Raw genomic sequence first — 14201 nt, 5'->3', positions numbered from 1 at the left:
TTCGAAGATTCGACCAGTTCCTGTGTCATATAAGTGGAGGTCAGGTCCAATTTGGTGAATGACTTACCCCCCCGCTAGTGTTGCAAATAGGTCGTCAGCCTTGGGTAACGGGTACTGATCCTGTATCGAGACTCGGTTGATCGTTATCTTGTAGTCTCTGCAGATCCTGACCGTGCTATCACTTTTCAACACCAGGATAATTGGACTGGCCCATTCGCCGAACTCGACTGGTGATATGATTCCTTCCCATTGAAGTCTGTCCAGTTCGATCTCGACCTTCTCCCTCATCATGTACGGAACCGCCCAAGCCTTGTGATGGACGGTTCTTGCATCCGAGCCTAGGTGGATCTGCACCTTGGCTCCCTTGAAGTTGACGATGCGTGGTTCGAACAACAAGGGAAACTTGCTCAGCACTTGAGCGCACGAAGCGTCATCCACTGATGATAATGCTTTAATATCATTCCAGTTCCATTCAATTTTCTCAAGCCAACTCCTGTCGAACAGCATTGGGCCATTGCCTGGAACGATCCACAACTATAAATTATGCACAGCTCCATCATACAAAACCTTTATTGCCGCACTGCCAATGACTGGTATGAGCTCTTTGGTGCAGGTATGCAGCTTCGCATTGATTGGGCTTAGTTTGGGTCTTTTTGCCTTCGTGTCCCACAGCTTTTTGAAAGCCCTCTGGCTCATTATTGATTGACTCGCACCCGTGTCCAATTCCATGGATACTGGAACACCATTTAATTTAACTTCCAGCATTATCGGAGGACTTTTGGTAAAAGAATGCATCCCATACACTTCTTCGTCCTGTACCTCGGGTTGAGTTGCCTGTGCCGCTTGATCCACGCTGGATCGATCATCCTCAGCCACGTGGTGTGTCGCAGCACGCTTGCTCGGTTGCGGACACATTCACTGAAGGTGCCCCATTGTTGCACAGCCTTTGCACACATGTTGCTTGAATCGGCATTGATGGGCCCAATGATAGCCCCCGCAACACCAACAAGGCGAGATTTGATTCAGCCCTGATGGCGGACTTTGAGCAGTTACAGGTCTTACGAACGCAGACGAGTAGGCCCTACCATGTGCAGCTCTGCCTATCAATGATATTATTTTATGCACAGTACTTGCTGATGAGTTTCGATGCTGGGAAGATATCTGTTTTGAGTTTTCGTCCGTGGACATGCATGCCTGGGCGATCATGATGGCCCTGCTCAGGTCTAGAGATTCAGCAGCCAGCAGCTTTCGAAGGATGACCTCGTGGCCAATGCCAAGCACGAAAACATCCCGCAGCATTTCCTCCAATGCAGCTCTGAAGTTGCACGGCCCAACGAGACGTCTCGGGTCGGCGACAAATTCCACCACGTCCTGGCTCTCGGAGTGATTGTGTGTATAGAAACGATACCTCACCATGATGATGCTTTCCTTGGGTTTAAAGTGGTTCCAAACCAGCGTACACAATTCAGCGTAAGTCTTATCCATTGGTCGAGTCGGTGAGAGTAGATTCTTGATAAGGCCATAAATTTTTGACCCACAAACGGTGAGGAGAACCGCCCTGCGCTTAATTGTGTTATCGGATCTTTCCAATCCGTTGGCTACGAAGTACTGGTCGAGGTGATCAGTGAAATCTTTCCAGTCTTCCCCTACCACAAATCTCTCCAAAATTCCAACAGATATGGTTGTGTGAAAGTTCGTATTTTTAACTCATCGCCAATTGTTAAGTATCGAATAACTCCACGGGGCTAAGAATGGAGTGCTAGTTCAGGCATGACCTTACTCCAGTTTAGTTACTCTCAAAGTGAGGGTTCAACATGGCTGCCAACATTATGTACACGTCTGCCAGTGACCATTAGGACTCCGACAGTCGCGCCCTCCGGTGGCAGGTAAAACCCAGTTAACATACATAACACAATCTCTCTCTCTCTCTCCCCCAGCCTCTCTCTTGCCCTCTCTCCCAGTCTTGCTCTCTCTCCCAGTCTCCCCCCAGTCTCTCTCTCTCTACCACCAACTTCTCTGCCCGCCGCTGCTCTTGGCCACCCGCGGGACCTCTCGGCCCCCTGCCGAGATCAGTTCGGCAATCTCGGGCCTCATATCCTGCTTCTCGGCACCACGAGGAGTGAATGATTCGGTGGCGGGGGGCGGAGCTTGACAGACGCATGCGCAAAAAAAACGCAGTACAAAGAGTTACATCTCAGAAAAAACACATATGGAGTTATTGCCAGCTGTTGCCACCCATTCAGACTAACGGGAACAAAAAGTAGAATCTTCTTAAATCAGAAAGGATACAATAACCAAGTATGCTACAATTGGCTTGATCTTTGAACTGCACGTTAAGCACTGAAGGAGACCTTTGCTGTTAAAACTCACAAGTAAAGCATTAGAGTTTTTCAGCCTCTCACACACCAAAAATACCACAGTCTCACCTAGGCTTTGCACAACAAATTTATACCCAAAACACTCCTCCAACATCTAATTGCTGACACTATTTTTATTTTAAATTGTATTTTCAGGAACAGTAAAATCAAGCTTCAGAATGGATGTTTTCTACTTACCTTGGAGAGACCATTGAAAGCATTTTGTTACCAAATACTGATATTAGGAATGTACTTGTCAGGAATCTGTCTGATTTAAGAAACAGAGCACTGCCTTTTTAAAAAAATGAGTTTTATTTTTCTCAGCGTGCAGCAGCATGACCATTACAGCAACTCTTCCAATCACGAGCAAAATTATTTTTATGAAATATGATTAAAATTTTCACCTATATAATTTCAGGAATATTTTTAGTTAGCAACACGTAGCCTCTTGACATCAGCATCTGGCGACCACTTTGTAATAAAAAATTACAGATGCAAAATAGATTTTAACCCTGCCTGCCTGGTGGGAACACTGCGGGTGGGTGGTTAAAATGGCAGCCATGCGGAGCCCGCAGGTGCAGGAGGTCCCGATAAGTAAGACTTTTTAAATTAATTTTGATGCAGTTCCTTGTGGACCAGGAGGAGCAGGAGGTCTCCTCATGGTTCAACAAGGAAACCTTGGGCCTGCTCTCCTCCAACTGCAGTTGGCCCAGACCTCCCTTTTTGCCTTGCCGAGGACCGTTTCTGTGGATCCCTTGTGGTGCCTGCACGATTTCCCGCTCCTGCCCTCATAGCCTATATTTCATCCCAGCTGGCTTCGGGTGGATATCAGGGAGGTGGGATTTAAATAAGGCTCGGGGGCTAAATTCCTCCGAGCATCACTACTTGGGAGGGCCGGTCGGATTGCCACCCGCTTTGGCCCGACCCCTCCCAATTCCTGCTCCTGGTTAAAATCGGGGTTTAGGTGACTGTCAGAGCTGCCTTTAGTGGTTTTTAGAGAGCATGTCATGGTATCTTTTGGCCCTTCTCGGTAAAAGAAAGTCAAGGATTGGTACTGGTGACTATCAAGTTAGCATTGACAAGTTAGCTTTGTCCTGTCTACAGCTGGAGAGAGGGTGGGTGAGATCCTCTCTGGAGTCCTGAAGCTTGATTTGCCGGTGATGAATATGCATTGAAAACCTTAGTAACCTTAATAACTATTGCTTTCACATCTTGAGAACAGAAGTGGAAAAATGCTTTTCTACATCTTAGTAATTACTCAAAAGCCAGACTGTCTGGTCCAAAGCTGAACAGCTGGCAGCCCCAGTATATCAAATACTGAGGATGATGATGTTATACTGATGTCTCACTGCTAAAGAAATCTAATATCTACTGCCATAAATCGAAAATTTGTGGTAGTTTCTTTTTAAGGGTTCAAAAAAAAATCACGACCCATCGGTGGACTGGTCTTTCTTATTTCAATGGGGCCTAAGTAGCCAATCCTGACTTAGCATAATTAGAGAGCTCTATTTGAAGGGAGGAAATTGTCCTCAGCTGTGTGAAGTTTTGCATCCTGTCGCAACCTGTAGGTCAGGAACTTCCTTTGAGCTGTTCCCACTCAGCCACCGTAACTTCACTGGGAACAGAGCAGAAATGCTGTTTATAGGATTAGCTTCGAGGAATTTCCCAGCCAAAGTTTTGTTGCCAGAATTTTATTTATAAGAAGGCTGTTGTTTGCTATTGTTTCATGATGATGTCTGTCAGATATACCTATGATGATGAAAGGTGCCAAACAAGAGGTTTATCTTTCCACTGGAATTTACTGGAAACATCATCATAATTTTACATTTTAGTGTTACGAGGGTCCGTGCTATTTGTCACTTTGATTATGATTGATTGACTTTAACAGAATCAAAGGTATAAAACCAGATCTCATTGCGGCCACCACAGTTTTGTTTTTGCAGTGCACAGACGGTAGCTGATGATTTCCCTTCCATCTGCGTGTTTTATCACTGCTTCCTGAGGCCGCCATGGACAAGTTAGCGGCAATGACACTGAGGTGCCTGCATAGAAAGAAAGGATGGTGTAGCGGCCTCCTCTCCCTCTATTTCATCCCAGCACTTACCTGCTGAAGGCCCTGATCTGGGATGGTATTGCAATCTTCGAGGTGCTTCACTCCCTTTAATTCCACTCATGTCTCTTCTAGCAGCTGCAGCACTGGCAACATTTCTCTCTTCCGTAGGGCGGGCTCCTTTTTGTGACATTCATTCCGACAGGCGCCTTACACAGGAAACTGGGCCGGGATTCCAGCGCTGTTGGAGGGGGGGGTGGAAGCCATGCAAGGCCACAAGAGCTTCATTACCGATAGTAACATTTGTATTTATTATGTTCATTTAATATTAATAAGGGCCATGGTAAGTATCCAGATAACTTAAAGGGGGAACTTTCCTTATACAAAACGTTTGGTAAATAGTTTAAAAGGCATTTGTTAACAGACAAGATAATAACACAAGTCATGGCCATATGACACAAGAATCTTCTGGTCCTTCTCGCCTTCACCTCAAAGAACACTATTGTTTTTATTTAGACGGTGCCCCTTTTAATAATCCTCACTCAATAAGCTGCCTTTTAGCTCTCTGCCATCTTGAAATCCCCTTTGGGGATTAAAGTTGGAAATTACACATGCAGTGACCCAACCATTCAGCAGGGGTTCTATTGGTCTTCCACCATAACTCTGGTGGGTGACTGACAGAATACCCAAGGAAACCAGGGAGATTCAGTTATATGGGGTCTCTGCCATTTCTGGGAGTTTTCTTGCTGCTTTGTCGGGGCTGAAAGATGAGGCATGGTGTCCTCCACAAGTGACCTGGGTCACCGAGGAGGAAAAAGCATTTTGATCTATTGGGGGCCATTCAGAGCATTGACAGGGAAAGACCCCCCATCCCCATGGCTGAATTCCTGCTAGCATGAGTCAGCTTGAGCACCAAGTGGCTCTTGTGCCCACCTGCCTCATTCAAATGAGATGTTCTCCCATTGACCCCACAGACTCCGGTGGAGGTAAGTGTGGGCACGATCCCAGAGCAACTATCCCGATTGCTGCCTATGGAAATTCAGGGGCCAAAATGTCTTACTAACTTTTTGCAGAGCTTGTTCACACCTCTTACTTCACGAGTTATCACCGACGCTGCAAACATTCGAAAAATAAAAACATTTTTAATAATGCTGCCGTATCGATTTACAGCTCACTCATTTGTGGGAACCTGCATTGAACAAGTGGGGAAGGCATCAAGTGGAGAACTGAAGTGGAAACCATATCCTAGCCTATAACAGTATTATTGTCAAGTTAACATATATTTCTTTACGTAGTTTGCGATTATTAAGTTCATAGGGCTGGAAATTTACATATGAACATACGAAAACGTCAGCCAGGAAAAAGACCAGCTGGTTCATCTATCCCGTCCCATGCAGTCATGATGCCTTATGCATCATGATTTAGACATTTCCTACCCACAAGGAGCCATATAATCTCTTGGGACAGTGAAAAACCTGGAAAATTCCTCTCCACCACCCCTCACCCTCTCAAGCGATTGAAATTAGTCCAGGAGAACTTAAATTAGCTTAATTAGCAAATTATTATAAGCTACTTTTTCAAATGTATTAATTGGCTAATTAATTAGTATAATTAGTATAAGAAAGTAGTCATCATCATCATCATAGGCAGTCCCTCGTATTCGAGGAAGACTTGCTTCCACTCTAAATGTGAGTTGTCAAATGACTGAACAGACCAATACGGGATTTACAGTCTCTGTCACAGGTGGGACAGACAGTGGTTGAAGGAAAGGGTGTGTGGGGAGCCTGGTTTGCCACACGCTCCTTCCGCTGTCTGCGCTTGGTTTCTGCATGCTCTTGGCGATGAGACTCGAGGTGCTCAGCGGCCTCCCGGATGCTCTTCCTCCACTTTGGGCAGTCTTGGGCAGGGATTCCGAGGGGCCGGTGGGGATGTTGCATTTTTTCAAGGAGACTTTGAGGGTGTCCTTGAAATGTTTCCTCTGCCCACCTGGGGCTCGCTTGCCATGTCGGGGCTCCGAGTAGAGCGTTTGCTTAGGGAGACTCGTGTCGGGCATGCGAACGATGTGGCCTGCCCAACGTAGCTGGTCGAGTGTGGTCAGTGCTTCGATGCTGGGGATGTTGGCCTGAGCGAGAACAATGACGTTGGTGCGTCTGTCCTCCCAGTGGATTTGCAGGATCTTGTGGAGGCAGCGCTGGTGGTATTTCTCCAGCGCTTTGAGGTATCTAATGTATATAATCCACGTCTCTGAGCCATATAGGAGGGCGGGTATCACTACTGCCCTGTAGACCATAAGCTTGGTGCCAGATTTGAGGTCCTGGTCTTCAAACACTCTCTTCCTCAGGTGACCGAAGGCTGCGCTGGCACACTGGAAGTGGTGTTGGACCTCGTCATCGATGTCTGCCCTTGCTGATAGTAGGCTCCCGAAGTATGGAAAATGGTCCACATTGTCCAAGGCCACGCTGTGGATTTTGATGACCTGGTGGGGCAGTGCTGTGTGGCGGGGTCAGGTTGGTGGAGGACCTTTGTCTTATGGATGTTTAGTGTAAAGCTTTTGTACGCATTAGTGAAGGTGTTGACGATGGCTTGGAGTTCAGCCTCTGCGTTTGCGCAGACGCAAGCATCGTCCGCATACTGTAGTTCGACGACAGAGGATGGGACGACCTTATACTTGGCCTTCTTTGACCTCACAAAGACCTTTGACATTGTCAACCATGAGGGACTATGGAGCATCCTCCTCCATTTCAGCTGCCCCCATCCTCCACCTGCTCCACGATGATATGCAAGCCGTGATCTTGACCAACGGATCCACCACAGACCCAATCCACGACCGTACTGCGGTCAAGCAAGATTGCATCATCGCACCAATGCTCTTCTTGATCTTCCTTGCTGCAACGCTTCATCTCACTCTCAACAAGCTCCCTGCTGGAGTGGAACTAAACTATAGAACCAATGGGAACCTGATCAACCTTCGCCACCTCCAAGGCTAGATCCAAGGTCGTCCCAAGGTAGCCATGGCCTTTAGCTGAATACATTATTCACATGAAAACTGTTAAGGAAAATGAATTGAATAGCTTGTATATCATAAATTTGTGTTATCTTTATGCATCAACTCCTGCAGATAATAATTTTACATATAAAAACTGTGAGCCAAAAACAATAACTTTTGGCTATTTTTCTCACCTTCCCCATCTCTCCAGGGGTTTTATCTTAATGCAGTGCAGAATAATGAGCTATTGAGTTCTTTACATACTGAATTCAGACGTTAGAAAGATCTAAGAGGAAGGAAAGAAAATGATGTCAAATTGTCCTAAAATTACTTTTAAAAATTCTGCGTGAGCAAAATGCGTTTGAGTGGATTAAGCTATCGGAAGGTGCTTTGGATAACAAGAATAACATTGCAGTTAAAGGAGAATTCCTATGAGTGTTCATCTCTATGTGTGGCTTTGAAAGTAGCAAGAAAAGCATGAATGGACATTTGCAAGGCAGTTTCACTTGTACCCACAGATAGACTGCCTGCATCGACTTCCCACACACAACCATATACATAGGCACACATACCCAGGAATGGCCAAGGCCAATTGCCTTCACAAGCTCCTTTTCACCAGAGAAGTTATGATCATTGTGCTGTAATCTGACCCGTGGACAAAACCCACCGCCAGAGCAACACTGCTGCATTTATGAAACTCAGGCTCATTGCAAAACTCGTCTCAGGCGACATTAGCACTATCAGTCCATTTGTAGTGTACCGATGCATCAAGCAGGTGATGTGTTGCTCACAAGGGCCAAAAGCATTTCTCCGTGGAAAGCTGGCAGTAATGTGAGAAGACACTGGGGAGAGCAAACGTAGATTGGTGACCGCACTGCAGAACACCTCCGTTTAGTCCGCAATTATGACCCTGAACTTCTGCTCGCCTGTCATTTTAATTCTCCGCACCACTCCCACTCTGACTTCATTGTCTTCGGCCTTTTACACTGTTCAATGAAGCTCAACGTAAGCTTGAGAATCAGCACCTCATCTTTCAATTAAGCACTTTACAATCTTCTGGACAACATCGAGTTCAACAATTTTAGATCATAACCTCTGTCCCGACTTTTCACATGGCAGCTGTTAATAATGCTGCTATTCCCATTTACACCTTTTCTAGACTTATCTTTTATTTATTTACTTGTCCCATTACTATCTCCTTTTGCTTTGTACATTCAAACCTTTTGTCATTTAATCTCTCCTGCCTTCCACTCTATCACAGACCTTCCCTTTTGTTTCTTCATCCCCTTCCCCTTTCCCTGCTTCTGCACTTGCTCAAAACTTGTTATTTCTCTAACTTTTTCCAGTTCTGACAAAAGGTCATTGATCTGAAATGTTACCTCTGTTTCTCTCTCCACAGATGCTGCCTGCCCTGCTGAGTATTTCCAGCATTTTCTGCTTTTATTTCAGATTTCCAACATCCGCAGTATTTTGCTTTTGTTGTAGTAGTATGAGAAGGCCTAGCAATTTTACAACATTACAGTATTCCCCAAAGTCCAGGGCATTATTGATGGCACCTATGTGTCACACAATTCCTTGACCTTTATGAACATCAATCAGTGTGAAGGTGGTCAGTGACCAGTAGCGCGGATTTCCCAAGCAGAAATCCATGATTCCTTCATTTTAAGACTACATAGAAACATAGAAAATAGGTGCAGGAGTAGGCCATTCGGCCCTTCGAGCCTGCACCGCCATTCAATAAGATCATGGCTGATCATTCCTTCAGTACCCCTTTCCTGCTTTCTCTCCATACCCCTTGATCCCCTTAACCATATGGGCCATATCTAACTCCCTCTTGAATATATCCAATGAACTGGCATCAACAACTCTCTGTGACAGGGAATTCCATAGGTTAACAACTCTCTGAGTGAAGAAGTTTCTCCTCATCTCAGTCCTAAATGGCCTACCCCTTATCCTAAGACTATGTCCCCTGGTTCTGGACTTCCCCAACATCGGGGACATTCTTCCTGCATCTAACCTGTCCAATCCCGTCAGAATCTTATATGTTTCTATGAGATCTCCTCTCATTCTTCTAAATTCCAATGAATATAAGCCTAGTTGATCCAGCCTTTCTTCATATGTCAGTCCTGCCATCACGGGAATCAGTCTGGTGAACCTTCGCTGCACTCCCTCAATAGCAAGAACGTCCTTCCTCAGACTAGGAGACCAAAACTAAACACAATATTCCAGGTGGGGCCTCACTAAGGCTCTGTACAACTGTAGTAAGACCTCCCTGCTCCTGTATTCAAATCCCCTAGCTATGAAGGCCAACATACCATTTGCCTTCTTTACCGCCTGCTGTACCTGCATGCCCACTTTCAGTGACTGATGAACCATGACACCCAGGTCTCGTTGCACCTCCCCTTTTTCTAGTCTGCTGCCATTCAGATAATATTCTGCCTTTGTGTTTTTGCCCCCAAAATAGATAACCTCACATTTATCCACATTATACTGCATCTGCCATGCGTTTGCCCACTCACCTAACCTGTCCAAGTCACCCTGCAGCCTCTTAGCATCCTCCTCACAGCTCACACCGCCACCCAGTTTAGTGTCATCCGCAAACTTGGAGATATTACACTCTATTCCTTCATCCAAATCGTTAATGTATATTGTAAAGAGCTGGGGTCCCAGCACTGAGCCCTGCGGCACCCCACTAGTAACTGCCTGCCATTCTGAAAAGGACCTGTTTATCCCGACTCTCTGCTTCCTGTCTGCCAACCAGTTCTCTATCCATGTCAGTACATTACCCCCAATACCATGCGCTTTGATTTTGTACACCAATCTTTTGTGCGGGACCTTGTCAAAAGCCTTTTGAAAGTCCAAATACACCACATCCACTGGTTCTCCCTTGTCCACTCTACTCGTTAAATCCTCAAAAAATTCCAGAAGATTCGTCAAGCATGATTTCTCTTTCATAAATCCATGCTGACTCGGTCCGATCCTGTCACTGCTTTCCAAATGGGCTGCTATTACATCCGTAATGATTGATTCCAACATTTTCCCCACTACTGATGCCAGGCTAACCAGTCTATAATTACCCGCTTTCTCTCTCCCTCCTTTTTTAAAAGTGGTGTTACATTAGCTACCCTCCAGTCCATAGGAACTGATCCAGAGTCGATAGATTGTTGGAAAATGATCACCAATGCATCCACTATTTCTAAGGCCACTTCCTTAAGTACTCTGGGATGCAGACTATCAGGCCCCGGGGATTTATCGGCCTTTAATCCCATCAATTTCCCTAACACAATTTCCCGCCTAATATGCTCTGTGCCATGGCTATTTGAAAGGGAAAGCAGACTTCAATCAAAGGCTACCTTCTTCAGTGCTGATCTTTTTCTGTTACATGCTACACAACTATGCATTCAAACAGGCCTAAACATTCTGATGGTAGCCACCAGATGGCATCATTATTGGAGGCCACTGAGCAGCATGCACATGGTGCTGCTCTGGTATAAAAGGCCAGCCATTTTGAGAGTCAGGCAGTTTGGGCCGAAATAAAGCAGAGCCAAGGTTGTACCTTTCTTAGTTAAACAGTACTCAGTTTGAACCTTTATTGCATACATAATATTGTGTGACAAGAAAACAAGAACCTTTGATTGCAAAATGAGCACGATTGGATTTTTAGAGCGCTTCGTGGAGAGAGAAGATTGGGCAGACTTTGTGAGCCGTTTGAACCAGTACTTTGTGGCCAACAAATAGAAGGGGGGTCAACGATGCAGATCGGCGCCGGGCCGTGTTCCTTACTGTTTGCGGTTCAAAGATCTATGGTTTGATTAAAGAATGTACTCATGCCTAGTGATCCAACAGAGAAAACGTACGAGGAGTTATGTGTTATATATGCAGACCGTAGAGATGCTCTCTGTGTAGTCACTATATAGTTGCATAAGATGGAGACTTATTTACCTGATGTACTGTCAATAAGGTTTACACTGTGTATATACATGCTGGCACCACTAGATGGTGCAACTATTGGAGACCGAGGTTTCCTGTCCTGCCCTGGTGGCAGGGGCTGTATAAAAGGGGAGCCACCATGTGGCTGCCTCACTCTGGAGTTAGGAATAAAGGACCAAGGTCACTACAGTTTGAGTGTAACACATTGCCTCGTGGAGTCATTCATAGGTTCAGTACAAAGATAATAACTGGCGACGAGAATAAGGACTTTCATGCGATATTATGGCTACCTTTGGCACACTAAAAGACTTTGCAGAGGGTGATGATTGGGATGCCTTCATGGAAAGGCTCGAGCAATATTTCGTGGCAAACGACCTGGCAGGGGAGATGGACACATTGGCGGAGAAGCGCAAGGCTATACTGCTGACCAGTTGTCAGCAGTATAGCCTACCACCTCGTCAGGGACTTGCTGGCACCCACGAAGGCCAAGGACAAGACATACAATGAGCTGACTGAACTAATTCACGGCCAACTTAAAACAAAAGAAAGCATCCTCACGGCCAGGCACAGATTCTACAATCGCAGATCTGAGGGCCAAGAGATTGCAAAATATGCAGCCGACCTCAGGAGACTTGCAGCACCGTGTGATTTTGGCACGCATCTCAACGAAGCATTGCAAGACATCTTCATTATAGGAATTGGCCACGAGGGCCTCCTACACAAGCGATTATCTGCCGACACCACAGTCAACCTGCATAAAGCCATCAGCATCAGTCAGGCGTTCATGACCTCGACCTGCAGCACCAAGCAAATTATTCATCCTATGGACTCAAACCCAGCAAGTACTGTACACAGAATGGTGCCTTTCACAGGCAAGACTGTAGAATGTGGCTCTGCCCAGGGCAGAGAGCACAGACCTCAGGGTTCCAGAACTCAGAGTCCGCCGAGGGGTGCTAATCAAATAGCACCATGCTGCCGTAGGAGGAAACCATAGGGCTCACCAGTGTCGGTTTGCTGAGTATGTATGCAAAGCCTGTAACATGAAGGGCCACCTCCAGCGTATGTGTAAAAGAAATACAACTCACCGTCTAGCAGAGGAGTCGTTAGATGACTTTGAATCCAGCGGGGAGTATGATGATTTGGGCAGAGGGGCAGCTCAGCCCCAAGAAGAAGTGTATGGAGTGTATACCTGCACCACCGATTGTCCTCCAGTGAAGATGGAAGTTGAGATAAATGGCATTCCAGTCTTCATGGAAGTGGACACGAGAGCGAGCCAGTCAGTGATGAACCAGGATGCCTTTGAGAGGCTATGGAGTGAAAAACGACCCGAGCTGGTTCCTGTACAGGAAAAGTTGCGCACCTACACCAAGGAGCTGATCCCAGTCCTTGGTAATGCGGATGTGAGTGTAATCCATAATGGCGAGGTGCACAAGTTACCTCTGTGGATTGTTGCAGGTGATGGTCCAACGCTACTCAGAAGAAGGTGGATGGGGAAGATCCAGTGGAAATGGGAAGACCTCTTCACTCCAGCAATTGATGTCCCCCGTGCTCAGAGGCAGAGCAAAACCTCACCTTCGCTTGGGCCAGTCACCAGAGAAAAGACCAGTGCAGCACCTGAGGAACAGACTGTCCATCATGACTGTGTGGCAATGATCCGACTGGAACAACCTGAAAGTACCTTCCCAGCTCCAGTTGCAGGACTCCTGGGGAGGAAGATCGAATTCACAGGCATTCTTCCAGTTTTTGTGGCAGAATTGCGGGAGAGAAGGATCAGGGCAGTCCACTTCAAGGACAGAGGCAAGGTGGCATTCCTGCTGCAGCGAGGAGCAGCGTGGCATGGCAGCGTTCTCTTAAATGAAACCTAAAACCAACTGAATTTAAAGAGACATTGTATGCATGGCAATCAATGTAACGAACCGATTACGAATGTAAAGGACAAAATGTTGCGAGATGTCGGGAACAGAGTGTCCCCAAAAGTAGCAAGTGAGCGAATTCGGGAGGGTAAAGATGCCCTGCCCCAGGTGTCCCCACAAGTTATAGGCCAGCGACCTCAGGAGGGTGAAGGCACAGATCCTGATACCCTGCCCCTGGTCTATCCCACGCTGCAGGCACCCGATGGCACTATTCGCCACGGACCTGGAAACGAAAACAGCGCCAATACGTGCAGTCAGCCGCCGTTCCCCACCACCCGGGTGGAGACAGCGCAGCCCCCAGACCCAGTCGCTACCTCGGCCATGTCCGGGAGCGAAAGGTCAGAACCAATGAGTTCCCCAAACAGGACCTGGAACAGCCAGGTTCCCAACACCATTAGAGAGCAGGCAGAAGATTCTACAGCCCTCAAAGGAGGACAGGGAGGCCACACACATCTGTGGCTCTGCCCACCACTAGGCACGGCAAAGGCCCTGAGTCCTGGCAAGTTGAGTGAACCAAGCCCACCCCGCTAGCAGGGGGCGCAGCGCCGCTATCAGACGACTAGGACCCTGCCCGGTTGCTTTGCAATTAACGTCCTCGCATACCTGTACTTCTACTTCAGTCCTGACCATGACTGAACTAATTATGCAATCTACCCAATCCTGGCGCACGACCGTATAACGTAAACAATGTAAGACTCTGAACCAAGGTGTCACGATACAAACTGTAAAAAAAAAAAAATTCTTCCTTTCTTTGTACTTGCACTGTGTCTGATCCTGTATGTTTAAGGACACCCTCAAAGCCTCCCTGATAAAGTGCAACATCCCCACTGACCCCTGAGAGTCCCTGGCCACTGGCCATAGATCGCCCTAAGTGGAGGAGGTGCATCCGGGAGGGCGCTGAGCTCCTCGAGTATTGTCGCCAAGAGCATGCAGAAATCAAGCGCAGGCAGCGGAAGGAGCGTACG

At 46.8% G+C, this 14201-nt stretch overlaps 1 long non-coding RNA gene across 1 annotated transcript in view; it reads right to left on the bottom strand.

Moving 5' to 3' along the window:
* LOC139273070 (uncharacterized) overlaps window positions 1-13178 on the bottom strand; it is a 74296-nt gene extending 61118 nt beyond the window's left edge. Inside the window, exon 1 of the long non-coding RNA XR_011595007.1 lies at window positions 12409-13178. This is a non-coding gene — a long non-coding RNA (uncharacterized lncRNA). The remainder of the gene's footprint in view (window positions 1-12408) is intronic.
* Window positions 13179-14201: the final 1023 nt, after the last annotated feature.

Source organism: Pristiophorus japonicus, chromosome 9, assembly GCF_044704955.1.
Source record: "Pristiophorus japonicus isolate sPriJap1 chromosome 9, sPriJap1.hap1, whole genome shotgun sequence".
In the NCBI taxonomy this organism is placed as follows: domain Eukaryota; kingdom Metazoa; phylum Chordata; class Chondrichthyes; family Pristiophoridae; genus Pristiophorus; species Pristiophorus japonicus.
This window is presented reverse-complemented; position numbering and strand designations above follow the sequence as displayed.